At 43.7% G+C, this 17,417-nt stretch overlaps 1 long non-coding RNA gene across 1 annotated transcript; it reads right to left on the bottom strand.

Moving 5' to 3' along the window:
* Positions 1-1,000: 1,000 nt before the first annotated feature.
* LOC122641965 lies at positions 1,001-16,467 on the bottom strand. Its single transcript, XR_006329991.1, has 3 exons — positions 16,457-16,467; positions 15,324-15,332; positions 1,001-1,109 (listed from the first exon to the last, which is right to left on the bottom strand). It is a non-coding gene; the product is annotated as an uncharacterized LOC122641965 (long non-coding RNA).
* Between the last annotated feature and the right edge of the window lie 950 nt (positions 16,468-17,417).

Consider the following 17,417-nt stretch of genomic DNA (forward strand, 5'->3'; position numbering starts at 1 on the left):
TTATTAATGAATTGAGTGAGGTATGGATTGGTGATGTCCTCAGGTTGGTTTCCCTTGTGGTACTTTGCGGTCTTAAGTAATTACTTAAAATTATCATTGCAACTAGCATGTGTAAATGAACTTTGCCTAGAGTTAGATGCGTATGAAACAATATAATTTATCCAGCATAACAAGGATATGAAAAATAAAATTAAAGGATACAAAAGTGAAACCGGTATTACAAACCGCATGTAAACTGGATAACAAAAACAGAATAGAAACCGCTTAAACCGCATCACGTTAAAACGATTCTGATTTTAGGTGATTCTTATCCGGTGCGGTTTTGATTTCAACCTTGCAAAATGTACACCAAACCGAAACCGCACCGTTTGACACCCTTAACCAAGGCTGACGATGTTAGTAAAATGTTAATTTTAAAATTTAAAAAGATATTTTTACCCTTATTATATCTTGAACTAAAATAATAAAATAGAAATACCATTTATACCCTTTTACATTTTCAAACCTAAAATCCCCAAATTTTCTTCTTCTTCCTCCTCCTGCAACCTCACCCACCCCCTTCTTCCCTAAATATCTCTCCTTGTCCTCCACCGCCTTCCATGGTAAACTTACCAAACGACCCTTCGTTTTCTTCCTGCAACACCATCCGCCCCAAATTATAACAACCCCATTTAATGTTAAAGCCTCAATTAAAACAATCCCATTTAATGTTAAAGCTTCGGGTCTGAGACTGATAGAAACAAAAGTAACCCCCAAAAATCGAATCATTATCACCTCCAGTTCCCTACCCTGCCTAATTCCCCAGTTCCTCTAACAAGGGGGAACTAGAATGACCACCCTACCCCTGCCCAAACACTTTACCCACCTGGGGTCCACCACCCCCTATTAGAGGAACTAGGCAACTGGCCGGGCAGAGAACTGGAGGAGATCATTCCCCCCCCCCCAAAACTCAACTAAACGAAGATCTTCATTTTCATAATCACAGTGCTTGTGGTGGTAGGCCTCATCTAAAGCAGATAATAGTTCTCTGTTCTCTCCTTCCAACTTATGCAACGCTTCTGCAGAATTAGCTTGAAGTTTATCATTTGCCGATCTCAGATGCAAAAGAACTGATTCATTTCCTTTCCAAGAGGATTTGAGATCATCATACATTAGCCGTGCCAAAGAGATTTCATCTACTTTTGCATTTAATTCTTAGGAATGCTTCTCTATTTTAGATTTTGCTTCTTGTAATTTGATACGTTGCTCATTGTGGGCTTTCCTCAAACTCTCAGACAGATCTGTTTTGATCCTGTAGTCTTCCTTGACTGTGAGCTTTCATGGGTACAGATGTAATTGTTGAAACAAAAGGGGATGTTTGTGATTGATTCAAACACGAGAAGTGCATGTAATTTGCTCCTTTTTTTGGGTTGATATTTCTTAACTTCTATCATTGCTCACGCCACTGATATCCATAGTATTACCTATTTACCCATGAGGGAGATGGTTCTACATAAGGGTGTTAATTGGTCCGTTCGATCCGGTTTCAATCGAGTTAAATTGATTCCGATCTATTACTAAGTCAACACAAAATTAAATCATTAAAAAAGTTTTTGGTTTTTGTTAGTTTCAGTTCTGATCTGGTTTAGCCTGGTTTCTTATCATTTTTCATAGGTTTGTAATCGGGTTATTATCAGGTTCAATCTTGTTGCGTGTGAAAACCTCCAGTGCTTGGTTCGCCCATGGATGAACCTGCAAAAACCAAGCAATGAGTGCAAGAGGGCCGGTGTGGTTCCAGCCTAGGACTCTCCGATGCTCAAGTCAGGTCTCCAACACGACAGCATAACTGCGTAGTAAAAAGCAAGATGATGAATGGTGCTCCATACCTGGGTATTTATAGAGTGAGGAGGAGACGAGATGGTTGGCAAAGTCCTAGTATGGTAGGAGTCCTTCTTTCGGAAGGTTCTCTCGCGTAGAGCGGAGTGGAGAGTTATTTTTGGGGTCGGGCTCTTATTAAGGTAAGAGTCCATGTAGAGTGCGATTCCGTGATGCGTGGGGATCGTGGCTCGATCCCTATCCCATGATTCTCGGGATGTGTTGACGTGGCCCGGAGATCCCCCGTGGAGTGCTATGGGAGCTTCAGTGGAGGAGGACTTGGCCTCGGAGGTCGGCAGAGGAGGTCGGCCAGGGAGGTCGGCCCGAGAGGTTAATCTCGGCCGCAAGCTCGGCCAGGAGTCTATGGTTAACCTGTATGAGCTCGGCCCTGGCCACCGGCTAGCTCGTTCGAGTCTGGTTCTGTCAGGTGACTTATCGGAGACGAGGTCGGCCCGGTCTCCTGCTTGGCCCAACTCGGTTCTCGGACTGAGGTCGGGTCGGCCATGTGGCAGCCTCTGATAGGAGGGGTGTTTTATGCCTCATCACAGGCCCCCCCACTCATCAGGGGTCGGCTCGGCACTGATGAGTGAAGTTTCCTGGTCTGCTTATCTGGAAGATTCCTGCGGTTGAGCCGAGCTTATTTATTGCTGCGGATTTAACGTTGCACGATCTGACGGTTGGGTTTCAGTGCCACGTCAGCAGAGCCATTATGGCAGGCTCGGGAATTCGAAACGTCCTTTGATCTAGGCCGTTGGATCATGCTGAGCTCTGGTCGGCCGTTGGATCAGTAAAACCCAAGGATTATAAATAAGCGACTCCTAACTATTCATTCCTCACTGCTTTAAGTTATTGACTTCTCGGTAAGCTTGGATCCGTCAACTCGGTAGATCTCATCGTTTACTTGCTCGTGATCCACTCGGCCGTTGCTTCGTTCGTGATCGACTCGGCCGTTGTTTCGTTGTCCCGCCGGCTCTTCTTCAACCAAGTAAGTCTTCTCCGCCGCATGTCGTTGGTAGTAGTCCTATGGGCGAGCTGCGTCGCCAGGGCGGCAGAGGGCGCGAGTCCGAGCCGAGAGCTCCCCGCTCGCTCTCCCACCATAGACCTGTTGGGCTCGACCTCAGATGAGCCCGATGTAGTGGAGCTTCGTCAGGCCGAGGTGGCCGAGCCCCCGTTACTCCTGGAGTTTGACCACGCGGCCCAATCCATAGCCGTAGACCGGGCCGAGAACTCCGGGTCGTCCTCATCCGATGAGGAATCAAGTGAGGGAGACTCGTCCGAGGTGGGGGTTGGCTCGGTCAGCTCGTCTACCGACGCCCCTGAGCCCGAGGAAGGCAGTGTCGGCACTGTTCCGAGCTCGATCACGGAGGCCGACCTCGACTATCTGAGGATGACCTACGCCATCCCCGAGGACATTCAGCTCCGAGTTCCTAACCCCGGGGAGATGGCCTGCTTCATCAGGCCTGGCGAGGTGGCTCTGTACGAGATACCCTTCAAGTATGCGTTCAGGCTCCCCGTTCTCAGCCTGGTGGACCAGATCTTGGACCACTTCCACCTGTCTCCTGGTCAGCTGGTGCCGAACTCGTAGCTGGCCGTGTACGGCTTCTACGCTTTGTTCTGCGAGATGGGCCGAGGTGCAAGCGTGGCGCTTTTTTCTCGGCTCTCTTTTTGAAGAAGTCTCCCGAGAAGGGGTGGTACTACTTCTGCCGTCGATCGGGGAAGAGTGCGGCTCTGGGCAGCCACAAATTTCTGGTCGGCACGCCGACCTTCAACAAGTATTGGAAGCCTCATTTTTTCTTCGCTTCCATTCCCAACAGCCCTCTCCGAACCGAGTGGAAGGAGATGAACTTGAACTACGTCAATAGGGTACTACCCCTGACCGAGAACGAGATGACCTCGCTCGACCTGATCCTCCAGCGTCCGCCCTTCGATGTCCTTCAGCTTTAGGACGAGGGGTTTCTTCAGAGTTGGCATATGACCCCTGGTAGGAGCCCGTGCCTAGCCCGTCTCTATTGTCCGAGCTGACCCCTTTACTTATTTTTCTTTTCCTTTTCTGACTTATTTTTTATGTTTTCGGTTTCTCTTGCAGTGGTCGACCACATTCCCCCTATGGATACAGCTCGGCTAAGGGCCGAGACCATTGCAGATCGAAAGAAGAAAAATGCAGAGAAGAAACCCCGGGGCGAGTCCTCCAAGGCCTCCAAGGGCAAGGCCGTGATGCCGGGATCGTCGGATGCGGTGGTCGGTCTGGAGGCCGAGAAGAACACGGGCCCAGCCGGGTCTCCGAGGAAGGGGAAAGGCCGAAAAGGCGAGAGGAGCCCGCCGAGAGACCTCAAGCGTCAGAAGCTCTCGGTTAATCTGACGAGTGGTGGTCTTCCGCCGGTGGCTTCGCCCGCCAACATCTCCCGATATGTCTTGGGGAGGGCCTCGGCCAACAACATTCCCGTGAAGCCGACCTGGCGCCTCTTCCCAGGGGACTCGGCCTTGACGTCGGCCACTCACGCCAAAGAATGGCTGGATGCAGGTCGGCTTCCAACCGACAAGGAGAAGCTTGAGGCGTTGTTTGACCCTGAGCTCCTCTCCACTCTATTTCAGGATTTCAACATGGTAAGTTTTCTTATCGGATTTTTTGATTAGATATGATCTGTGTAGTCTGTCTTGATTTTTGTGCTCATGTTTTTTTTTTTTTGTAGGGGTTCACCAAGGCAGTGGAGACCATGCTCCGCTTCGAGCGGCTCCTGACCGAGAACTATTCCTTGGACGTCCAGTGCAAGAAGGCTTATCTGTTGGAAAACACATTCCTCCATAAACTAATTTTGATGATGACAAACATTAAGATTAATACTAATATTCCAATCTTTAAGCAAACTTCATAGTCAGACGTTGGGAGTATCAAGCATCCAGGAAAGACTTGATCAACGGAGCTCACAACAGAAGAGTTAAGGAAAAGAAGAAATTTGAAGATTAAGGAACATCTTCTAAAGGAAGCCAAGACAAAGACTCTCCAAGAAGATTTAAGTGCATTAGAACACACTTCAATTACATGTGCATATCACATTACACACACATTGCATTCACATGTAAGAGACCCTAGGAGGAACTCATTCCCATGCCCTAGACTCGAGGGACATGGCCATTAAAGTGTTAGACAAAAACCTATGAAGTCCCCAAGCAAGCTGGACCAAAAATCCCCTTGACGAGACAATCAAAAATAGGATAAATGTCGTCGGTCGACCTCTGAGACTCGCCGGTCGACCTACGAATATAAAAGACAGAGACTGTTTCCAGAGTGCGTCGGTTGCACCAAGCAGATCTATCGGTCGACCGACACTTGTAGGTCGATCCATAGGTCGACCGACAATCGACCTACAGCCCAAACTTGGCCTTAACGGCTAGTTTTTCAGCGGCTAGTTTCGATGGTCGGCCAGACAACTTTTATAGGTCGGCCAAACGGACTAAAAATATGACAGATTTTATATCCGTTGGAGAACAAACAAACTCCAACTTTTGGCTCTATAAAACACATCCAAACAAGGAACAAAACACATACTTGGATAGAAAAAGTGCATTGTACATTTGAGAAAGTACAAAAGTGAGAATTTGTCATTGAGCTAAGTTATTCAATTCAAGCTCTTAACTCTCCACTCTCTCCAACTCATGCCATCAAGGAGAGTCATCTAGGAGACTCAAGGTGCATCACTCTCATTCATATCATTGAGCACCATCACTCAAAGGGTAAAAGTGTCACTCTTGTTTGATAGGTATTTATACCAAACCTCTATTGTATTTACTTGTTTATGCTTTTGATTTGATAAAGCATTGTTGTATTAATCTAGATTGTACTTAGATTAGTACAAGGACCCTCTCATCCTTAAGAGATTGAAAGGATACTCTTGTCCTGGAACTAAGATTGTAAGGATCCTCTTATCCTGTTAAAAAGAGTTGTAAAGGTGTCATTTCCCCACCTATTGTATTGAAAGGGAAATACTAGTGGAATTCTCTCAAGGTTGAGAGGAGTGGATGTAGGCTAAGTTAGCCGAACCACTATAAATCTTGTGCATCATTTATACTGCTTTTTATACTTAATATAAGTGTGCAACCAATCGAAAAAGAGTCAAAATCCACTAGTGGTAACCTATTCACCCCCTCTAGGTTACCCAACAATTGGTATCGGAGCGGGAGCTCAAAACTAAGACCATATTGTCTTTATATTGTGCTAAAAACGATCCATGGCATCATCATCATCTACACACCAAATTGAGGGGCTCAACACTTCTAGGCCACCATACTTTGATGGTGAAGGATTTGCCTACTTTGGAAGTGTAGGTTCAAAAATTATGTGTGTGCTCATGATATTGATGTATGGACTGTGATTGAGGAAGGTCCCTTCCAAATCACAAAAGAAGTTGGAGGAAGAATTGTACCTAAGGAAAAATCCGAATGGACACCATCGGATAAAACACACATACAACAAAACTACAAAGCTATTGCATTCATGCAATGTGCTCTTAGTGAAAAAGAATTCAATAGAACTAGTATGTATGTAATACGCTAAGGAAATGTTTGATACTCTTGTTGTTACCTATGAAGGAACATCACAAGTTAAACAACTCAAGATTGACAAACTTGTTCATGAATATGAATTGTTTAAAATGCTTGATGATGAAAGTATTTCTAACATGTTACTAGGTTTACTAACATTGTTAATAAGTTGAAAAGCTTAGGAAAGGAATACACCAAGCGGAGAATGTAAGGAAGATCTTGAGATCACTACCCTCCAAGTGGAGACCAATGGTGACCGCCATCAAACAAGCAAAAGATCTAGAGGTTCTACACATGGATGAATTGATGGGTACTCTACAAACCCATGAAGTTGAACTCCTTGAAGATGATAAAGTCATAGAAGTAAAAGAACCAAGGAGAAAGTCCATCGCACTCAAGACCTCTTGCGAATCCGAAGAAGAAGAAAGCGATGAAGAGGATATAGAGAAAGAAATTTCTCTAATCACAAGGAAGTTCCAAAAATTCCTAAGAAAGAGAGGAGGAAGATTCTACAAAGGACAACCATCAAAAGAAAACAAAGGTAAAACATACACAAAGGAAAAACCCTTCAATACTAACAAGGACATTGTGTGTTATGAATGTAGAAAGCCCGGACACTTCAAACCAGTGCCCCAAGCTAAAAGGAAAGGAAAGCGAGAAAGAAAAAGGCTTGCACCGCCGAGATATCATGGGATTCAAGTGATAGTGAAGAAGAAAATAATGAATCCGATGAAGAGACCGTCAACTTGGCACTAATGGCTCACAACAATGATGATGACGAGGTAAACTCTCCCTATCATAGCTCAGTGTCAATTTGCAATGATGATTTAGAATATGAAGAACTTCAAGAGGCCTTTGAAGAACTTTATAATGTAAGTCTCAAGAGGAAGCTTCTAAAAAGGCCTTAGAAAAGAAGTAGCCAATCTTCTACACAAAATTGATGAGTTGACTTCACATGCACACAACCTAGAAGTAGAAAATAAGAATCTAACTTCCACATTGCACACCTTTACTAAGGGCCAAAAGACCTTAGATACATTATTAGGAAATCCACAAAAGGGACCTCATAATAAAGAAGGTCTAGGCTATGATGGTAAAAGACCACATCAAGCCAAAGGAAAGGGAAAGATGAGAACTCCAAGATGGAGAAAATCAAACCAAGGCCAAACCTCACATCCCATTGTATGTGAAAAATGTCATTTACCGGACATGAAACTTGCATCGGTGCTTATATTGATGGTAAGGTGATATATAAAGAACCGGATACAAAAGGAAGTATCATGCATTCTACTATACTTCTCAAAAGAGGACCAACAAACCTCAAAGAGAATTTGTGCCCCAACGGCCACAAAGACAATATCCCAAGCCTAAGCCATTTCAACCATATAGGCAAAATGCTTCATATATGCCATATGCACCCCAAAGACCTCAAAATCACTATAGACCAAACACATACACTAGGCCCTATGACCACCAAAGGGCCTACATCAACAATAAGTCTTACACATCACAAAATTACTATATTCCATATAGACACTATGAATTTCAAGGGCCAAGAAGAACCCAAAGATCATATGGACATCGAAAACCTACATCTATCACACCTACAATACAAAATCAAAATTTCAGAAGAGCTTGGATACCTAAGGGTATGATCGATCCTAACCTCAATGGACCCATGAGATTATGGGGACCAACATATAATTGATTGCTTTTGTAGGTATGCTTGAAGAGCGTGAAGCAATTGAATGGTATATTGATAGTGGATGCTCCAAGCATATGACGGCCAACCCCAATCTATTCACCAAGCTAAACAAGTACAATGGAGGAATGGTGACATTTGGGGACAATAGCAAAGGAAAAATCATTGGCATCGGTGAAATCACCATTGGAGGTACAATCATATCCAATGTATGCCTAGTTGACAATTTAAAGTATAATTTGCTTAGTGTGAGTCAATGTGTAATATAGGATATAGTGTCATTTTCAAAACCTCTCATTGCTTAGTAAAAATTCAAATAATAAGACTATCTTGAAGGAATTAGGAAACATAATATCTATATCGCTTATTGGATGAAGAAAATTCTAGTAATACATGTCTTGTGACAAATGATGTTGATCCCTACCTATGGCATAGGAAACTAGGACATGTTAATGTAAAAGTGATTAAGACCATTGCATCTAAGAATTTAGTTAGAAACTTACCCAAACTCAAATTTGGAAAAGACCATGTATGTGATGCTTGTCAAAGAGGAAAACAAACCAAGGTATCTCATAAATCAAAAATGAAGTGTCTACCACTAGACCCTTAGAACTACTACACTTGGACTTGTTTGGACCTATTACTACACCTAGCCTAGGCGGTTCAAGATACACCTTTGTAATAGTTGATGATTTCTCTCGCTTCACATGGACTCTATTTTTAAAACATAAAAATGAAGCCTTTGATGAATTTGCATCTCTATGTAAGAGAATACAAAACCAAAAGGGATATCTCATAACAACCATTAGAAGTGATCATGGAGGAGAATTTGACAATCTCAATCAATTTGGGAGTTATTGCGTAAACAAGGCATAACCCACAACTTCTCCGCTCCTAGAACACCTCAATCCAATGGGGTGGTTGAAAGAAAGAATAGATCACTCCAAGAGACCGCTAGAACAATGATAAATGAATACTCTCTTCCAAAATATTTTTGGGCCGAAGCGGTCAATACGGCTTGCTATGTGTTAAATCGTGTATTAATTAGACCTATATTACTCAAAACACCCTATGAACTCTATCATAATAAACTACCTAAAGTTGATTACTTTAAAGTGTTTGGGTGTATATGCTATATATTGAATACTAAGGATAACTTAGGAAAATTTGATGCTAAAGCCGATGATGGCATTTTCCTTGGATACTCTTCAAATAGTCGAGCCTATAGAGTCTTCAATAAGAAAAGCTTGACTATTGAAGAATCAATGAATATAAAATTTGATGAATCTCTTCCTAAAGATAGAAACAAGCCATTGGTTGATGATGATGATACACTTGTTGAGATTAGGGAGAACATAGAAAATCTCTCTCTAAGAGAACCGAAAACCAACCAAAGGATCTACCCAAAGAGGTTAGACCTTGGAAAGACCATCCCTTGGATCATGTCATTGGAGACTTAAACAAAGGAATCCAAACTAGATCTAAAACTCAAGACATTTGCAACAATGTTGCTTTCATATCCAAAATTGAACCTAAAAATATAAAAGAAGCATTGGAAGATAGTGATTGGATAGTAGCTATGCAAGAAGAGCTCCATCAATTTGAAAGAAACAATGTTTGGGAGCTTGTCCCAAAACCCAAGAATCATTCTATTATAGGAGCCAAATGGGTATTTAGAAACAAACTTGATGAAGATGGATCAATCATTAGAAACAAGGCTAGATTAGTTGCCAAAGGATATAATCAACAAGAAGGGATAGATTTTGATGAAACCTATGCACCGTAGCAAGATGGAATCTATTAGAATGCTACTTGCTTTTGCATGTCATAAAAATTTTAAGCTATGTCAAATGGATGTCAAAAGTGCTTTTTTAAATGACTTTATCATGGAGGAAGTATATGTTGCACAACCTCCCGGTTGAGGATACACAATATCCGGATCATGTCTTCAAACTTAACAAAGCTCTATATGGACTCAAACAAGCTCCTAGAGCTTGGTATGAAGATTGAGTGAATTCCTAATCCAAAGTGGATTTCAAATGGGTAAGGTTGATACAACCTTGTTTGTGAAACACAAAGGAAAAGACTCTATTATCGTGCAAATATATGTTGATGATATTATATTTGGATCCACCAATGAAAATCTTTGTGTTGAATTTAGCAAATGCATGAGTGATGAATTTGAAATGAGTTTGATGGGTGAACTTAATTTTTCTTAGGACTTCAAATTAAGCAAACCAAAAATGGAATCTTTATATGTCAAACTAAATACACTAAAGAACTTCTCAAGAAATTTGATTTCGATAGTCAAAAGTCATCTAGCACCCCCATGAGCACCTCTCAAAAGCTATCTAAAGATGAGGAAGGTTCTCCCATAGACCCTACACGCTATAGAGGCATGATTGGCAGCCTCCTATATCTCACCGCTAGTAGGCCGGACATCATGTTTAGCGTGTGCGCTTGTGCTAGATTCCAAGCCAACCCAATGCAATCCCACTTGAGTGCCGTTAAAAGAATCTTTAAATATCTTAAAGGTACTACAAATGTAGGATTATGGTACCCAATGAACCAAAATTTTGATTTAATAAGCTTTTCGGATGCCGACTTTGCAGGTGCCATCTTGATCAGCAAGAGTACAAGTGGCACATGTCACTTCTTAGGATCTTGCTTAGTTTCATGGTTTAGCAAGAAACAAAACTCTGTTGCTCTTTCTACTCACTGAAGCCGAGTACATTGCGGCGCGGTGTTGTGCCCAAGTCCTTTGGATGAGGCAAACTCTCATGGACTATGGGATACATTTTAGTTCATCTCCAATTAATTGCGACAATACAAGTGCAATCAATTTAAGCAAAAATCCCATTCTCCATTCAAGAGCCAAACATATTGATATTAGGCATCACTTTCTTAGAGACACGATTCAAAAGGGGAAATTGTTCTAAAATACATTGAAGCGAAAAACAACTTGGATATACTCACCAAGCCATTAAGTGAAGAGAGATTCTGCTATTTGAGGAGAGAACTCGGGATTTGCAACCCTTTTGAGTAAAGTGAAGTCCTCAAAAAGCCCAAAAATCAAGTTGTTAGAGAATGCGGCTAAAATCCCATAAATCCTTGTTTTTGACCTGTCGGTCGTCGACCAGGACACTCGTGTAGGTCGACGACACGGAAAAATTCTATTTTTAAATAAGAACCGAGAGGAATTTTTCATTTCTCTCTTCTTTTGTTCGAGACCTCTCCTCTCCAAAACCCTTTTCTCCGAACTCCAAGGCAAAACCCCGCAAAACTCTTGAGATTTCACCAAATCCAAGCCCCAAATCACTCTTCCTACACAATCTACCCACTTTCAACCCAAAATCTCCATTTCTCTCTACTCTCTAAAGCCCTAGGTTTCCAATGGCTCCAAAACAAAGCAAGGGCAAGCAACCAAAGAAGAAAGCCAAAGTTGGAGAGAGCTCTGCTGCATATGACAAATCTCTCTTCATTTGGAAGAAGCTTCCATTCTCAGGGAAGATTTGAGAAGAGAAAGGTTGACAAGGAAAGAAACGATAAGAGTTTCTCAACTTCTTGAATATGACATTGAAGAATATTTCAACTATTTGGGTTGGGAAAATACTTTAGTTTATGTTTGATCCCTGCTATCCGACCTTGCCGGACACTTTTCTGTGTCCGAGAACCCAAATAGTGGATGATAGGCTTGCCATCACATCCCTAGTAAAGGGTGTTCCCATCATGTTCACTTATGAAGATCTAGGAGAGATCATGGGAATTCCCACTGTAGGAGATATGAGCTATCTTCCTCCCAAAGGGGATGCAAAACCTTTATGAATGTTGATGAAGTTTATGGTGCCATCATGAAAGACTATGTTGGGTTTGAACCAATGTCAAAGCTATAAAACTTCATGAACTACCCAGGATGATCAGCTTCATTGTCGGTTACAACATCTTGCCCAAAGGAGGCCATAGAGACCAAGTCAATCCCTTTCAAGCCTACATTACTTGGTGTCTTGTCACTTGCAATCCTATCAATCTTCCATATGTGATTATGAAGACCATGGAATCTGTGCGAGTACCTCATTATAGGGGAAACCTTCCATATGGCGAGACTCATAAGCTGCCATCCTTAAGTTCCATGGCGTGGATCTCTCGGGAATTCATTGACCCAAAAATGATTGACATCGACTCATCCACCATCAAGAAGATGAAGCTGGGATTTGTTGCGGCTCCTCCCTCACACCATGCCCGAAGGAAGCGAGCTACCCAACATGTCACGGTGTGACAGCGAGTCACAAGAAGAGGGCGACAGTGAGGATGAAGACTATCTTTGGTGAACCCTCGGGGACTATGTCACCAGAGAAGAATTTTCAAGTTTTCGCCAACAACTTGACACCCCCTGAAGGGCTTTGATGATCACTTCACCTCTCTCCACAAAGATCAAGCGAGATTCTTCGCATCCAACAGGAGAACCAAGTGATCTTACAGCGTCTCAATCGCATTTCTTTCCTCCTCCTCCCAGTAGAGATAGTTGACTTTATATTAGAACTTTTGATATGTACTTTTATGGCATACTTTTAAACCATGGAACTTCTATTTTGAAGTATGTGATGCTTTTACAATTAACACTTTATTGGGCTTCATATTATTGCTCTCTGTTCTTCGACCATGCGAAGTCATTTTCTTAGGGGAGCCACCTAAGATTGTTTTTGTTTGCTCATGGTTACAAGCCTGGCTTAGGGAGCCACCTAAGATTGTTTGTGCTTGTTCATGCTCTACACCTCCTTTTTGTGTTGACAAAAGGGGAGAAGTTTTATGATTCAAATATTCATATTATGTGATAATACATATGTTTATCTTAAATTGCATATTTTGAATCACATGTTTGTCATCATCAAAAGGGGAGATTGTTGGAAAACACATTCCTCCATAAACTAATTTTGATGATGACAAACATTAAGATTAATACTAATATTCCAATCTTTAAGCAAACTTCATAGTCGGGGCGTTGGGAGTATCAAGCATCCAGGAAAGACTTGATCACGGAGCTCACAATGAAGAGTTAAGGAAAGAAGAAATTTGAAGATTGAGGAACATCTTCTAAAGGAAGCCAAGACAAAGACTCTCCAAGAAGATTCAAGTGCATTAGAACACACTTCAATTACATGTGCATATCACATTACACACACATTGCATTCACATGTAAGAGACCTAGGAGGAACTCATTCCCATGCCCTAGACTCAAGGGACATGGCCATTAAAGTGTTAGACAAAAACCTATGAAGTCCCCAAGCAATTGGACCAAAAATCCCCTTGACGAGACAATCAAAAATAGGATAAAGCGTCGTCGGTCGACCTACGACTCGTCGGTCGACCTACGAGAATATAAAAGACACAGACTGTTTCCGGTGAGTACGTCGGTTTGCAACCGACAGATCTATCGGTCGACCGACACTTGTAGGTCGATCCATAGGTCGACCGATAATCGACCTACAGCCCAAACTTGGCCTTAACGGCTAGTTTTTCAGCGGCTAGTTTCGATGGTCGACGACAACTTTTATAGGTGGCACGGACTAAAAATATGATGATTTTATATCCGTTGGAGAACAAACAAACTCCAACTTTTGGCTCTATAAAATACATCCAAACAAGGAACAAAACACATACTTGGATAGAAAAAGTGCATTGTACATTTGAGAAAGTACAAAAGTGAGAATTTGTCATTGAGCTAAGTTATTCAATTCAAGCTCTTAACTCTCCACTCTCTCCAACTCATGCCATCAAGGAGAGTCATCTAGGAGACTCAAGGTGCATCACTCTCATTCATATCATTGAGCACCATCACTCAAAGGGTAAAAGTGTCACTCTTGTTTGATAGGTATTTATACCAAACCTCTATTGTATTTACTTGTTTATGCTTTTGATTTGATAAAGCATTGTTGTATTAATCTAGATTGTACTTAGATTAGTACAAGGACCCTCTCATCCTTAAGAGATTGAAAGGATACTCTTGTCCTGGAACTAAGATTGTAAGGATCCTCTTATCCTGTTAAAAGAGTTGTAAATGTGTCATTTCCCCACCTATTGTATTGAAAGGGAAATACTAGTGGAATTCTCTCAAGGTTGAGAGGAGTGGATGTAGGCTAAGTTAGCCGAACCACTATAAATCTTGTGCATCATTTACTTCTGCTTTTTATACTTAATATAAGTGTGCAACCAATCGAAAAAGAGTCAAAATCCACTAGTGGTAACCTATTCACCCCCCTCTAGGTTACCCAACATTATCAGGATGCCCAGGATGCCGTTCAGAGGCGTCGGGAGACCCAAGAGAAGCTCACTGCTGCTGAGGCCAAAGTGGAGAGCTCTCAGGCCGAGGTGGTCAGGCAGAGAGAGAAGGTCCGGGCTCTGCAGGCTCAGCTTGCCGAGGTGAAGGAGAGGGCCAAGGAAGATCTGGCCACGGCTTGGAGCGAGGCAGTCAGTGACTATCTCCAATCGGAGGAGTACGCCGATGTCTACCATGAGATCAGGAAGCCTCCCTACGCTAAAGGTTTTGAGGCAGGCCGAGCTGATCTTTTGGCCGAGATCAAGGCGGCGTACCTTGATCTCAATCTCTCCCGTTTTGATGATGATGCGACTACCTTTGCAGGGGAGATGGGAGATGAGGAGGGAGCCGAGGTCACCCAGGCTCTGCCCCTTAAGGCACCTGCTCCGGCCGATGTCTTCCCTCTGGGAGCTGGACCACAAAACCCTGCTGCCAAGCCTATTGCTGTGGATACTTCCGAGGTCGCCTCTAAGTCCCACGCCGAGGAGACCGAGATGTAAATTTATTTATTTATTTATTTATTTTTTTTTTTTTTTGGGGCCGAACTGCCCGTTTTGTAACCGTGCCGATCAGTCGGCTTACAATGAATGAAACAACTTATTTTTACCAGAATTTGTCTAAGTATTTTAACTCGGCGCCCTTAGCCTTCTTTTCCTTGTGTATTCTGTTTTATTTGTGGCCAAACTGCCGAGTCTTTTCGCTAGCCGAGCTTAGGAACTCGTCTCTTTTTTACCCATGCCTTATGTGGTCGGCGGTTTCGGCCATGCCATGCCATGCCCGAGGTCAATGTGATCCTCGCCTTGGTTGGTTAAATCGTTGTTCCCTTCGGTCCAATTGGAGAGGCTATCATATAAGCGGACGCGTGGCCGAGTATCCTTCCTGGCCGAGCCTAAATGCCTTAGCTTAGTTTTGTACTTTGTTAGGCTCGACCAAATAGGGATGTCTGCTCTTGGGAGGTCGGCCAGGTCTATGAGGACCGGTCTTACGACTTGGCTGCCGACCTACGAGGGTCAGTCTTTGAGGTCGGCCAGGTCTATGAGGACCGGTCTTACGACTTGGCTGCCGACCTATGAGGGTCGGTCTTTGATGTCGGCCAGGTCTATGAGGACCGGTCTTACGACTTTGCTGCCGACCTATGAGGGTCGGTCTTTGAAGTCGGCCTGGTCTATGAGGACCGGTCTTACGACTTGGCTGCCGACCTATGAGGGTCGGTCTTTGATGTCGGCCAGGTCTATGAGGACCGGTCTTACGACTTTGCTGCCGACCTATGAGGGTCGGTCTTTGAAGTCGGCCTGGTCTATGAGGACCGGTCTTATGACTTGGCTGCCGACCTATGAGGGTCAGCCTTTGATGTCGACCAAGTCTATGAGGACCGGTCTTACGACTTTGCTGCCGACCTATGAGGGTCGGTCTTTGAAGTCGGCCTGGTCTATGAGGACCGGTCTTACGACTTTGACTTGGGAGCTTGCAAATACGTTAAGTGGTGGAGAAAGACTTTATTGAATATAATGTCGAAACTGAAGCCGAATACAAGCATGCTCAATTATTGAAAAAACTTTTTCAAATTTTCCGAGTTCCAAGGTCTCGGTACCTTCTTGCCCCCCGGAGTCTGTAAGCGATACGTGCCAGGGCGAATTTGCTTGGAGACTATGTACGGGCCTTCCCAATTTTGTGCTAATTTTCCTTGTTGCCTTGGCTGGGATGCACTGAATTTTCTGAGAACAAGATCCCCTTGACGGAAGTGCCGCTCTTTGACTCTTGAGTCATAGTACTTTGCCGTCTTCTGTTGGTACACCGCGTTCCGGAGTAGGGCTTTTTCTCGGACTTCATTGAGGAAGTCAAGGTTGGCTCTCAGCCCATCTTCATAGGTCTTCTCATCGAAGTTGAGTACTCGGTACGATGGAGCTATAACTTCAACCGGGGCGAGGGCTTCTGTCCCATAAACGAGGCAAAAAGGACTCTCCCCGGTTGGAGTTCTTACAGTCGTCCGATATGCCCATAGGACGCTTGGGAGTTCTTCCACCCATCTCCCCTTGGCCTCATCTAACCTTCTCTTAATGCCGACGAGTAATGTTCGGTTGGACACTTCTACTTGTCCATTTGCTTGTGGATGAGCTACCGAGATGGGTCGGAAGTCAATGTAGAAGTGCTCGCAGAACTCTCGGAAGGCCGGGCGTGCCATTATCAATGATGAGAACTTTCGGTAGCCCAAACCGATAGATGACCTTATCTCAGAAAAATTTCTCCATGTTCTTCTCAATGATGGTGGCAAGGGGCTCGGCCTCGACCCACTTGGTGAAGTAATCGATCGCTACTACTACATACTTTCTGTTTCCCGATGCCGGGGTGAAATCTCCGAGAATGTCCATTCCCCACATAGCGAATGGGATTGGGCTCAGCATTGAGGTTAACTTTGTTGCTGGTCGGCTTGGGATTGGCGCGAACAGTTGGCACTTCTCACACGTCTTCACGTATCTCATGGCCTCTTCTTGCATTCTTGGCCAGTAGAATCCTTGCCGAAGTATCTTGTATGCAAGAGCTCGGCCACCCATGTGACTCCCGCATATTCCCTCATGCACCTCGGCCAATGCATACTCAGCCCCTTTTGGTCCCAGGCATCGGAGAAGGGGGATTGAGATTGCTCTTTTGTAGAGTACTCCGTCGATCATCGAGTACTTGGAAGGTTGGATCTTGACCTTCCTTGCTTCGTCTCGGTTCCCTGGGAGCAGGTTATTCTCCAAGTAGTTGACAATGGGGTCCAACCAGGTCGGCCCATCCTCTTCAATGTGCTTTACGCTTTCTTCTCGTAAGGAGGGCTTCTCCAATATTTCTATGTATACTGACCGGCTCAGATATTGGAGGTCGGCCTCGGCCAACCTGGACAAGGAGTCAGCCGCAGCATTCTCTTTTCTCGGTATTCGAGTCATCTCAAAGTGCTCGAGCTCAGAAATCAGATCTCGGGCTCGGCCCAGGTACGCTATCATCCTTTCGTCTTTCGCCTCATAGTCT

Source organism: Telopea speciosissima, chromosome 10 (assembly GCF_018873765.1).
Source record: "Telopea speciosissima isolate NSW1024214 ecotype Mountain lineage chromosome 10, Tspe_v1, whole genome shotgun sequence".
Classification (NCBI taxonomy): domain Eukaryota; kingdom Viridiplantae; phylum Streptophyta; class Magnoliopsida; order Proteales; family Proteaceae; genus Telopea; species Telopea speciosissima.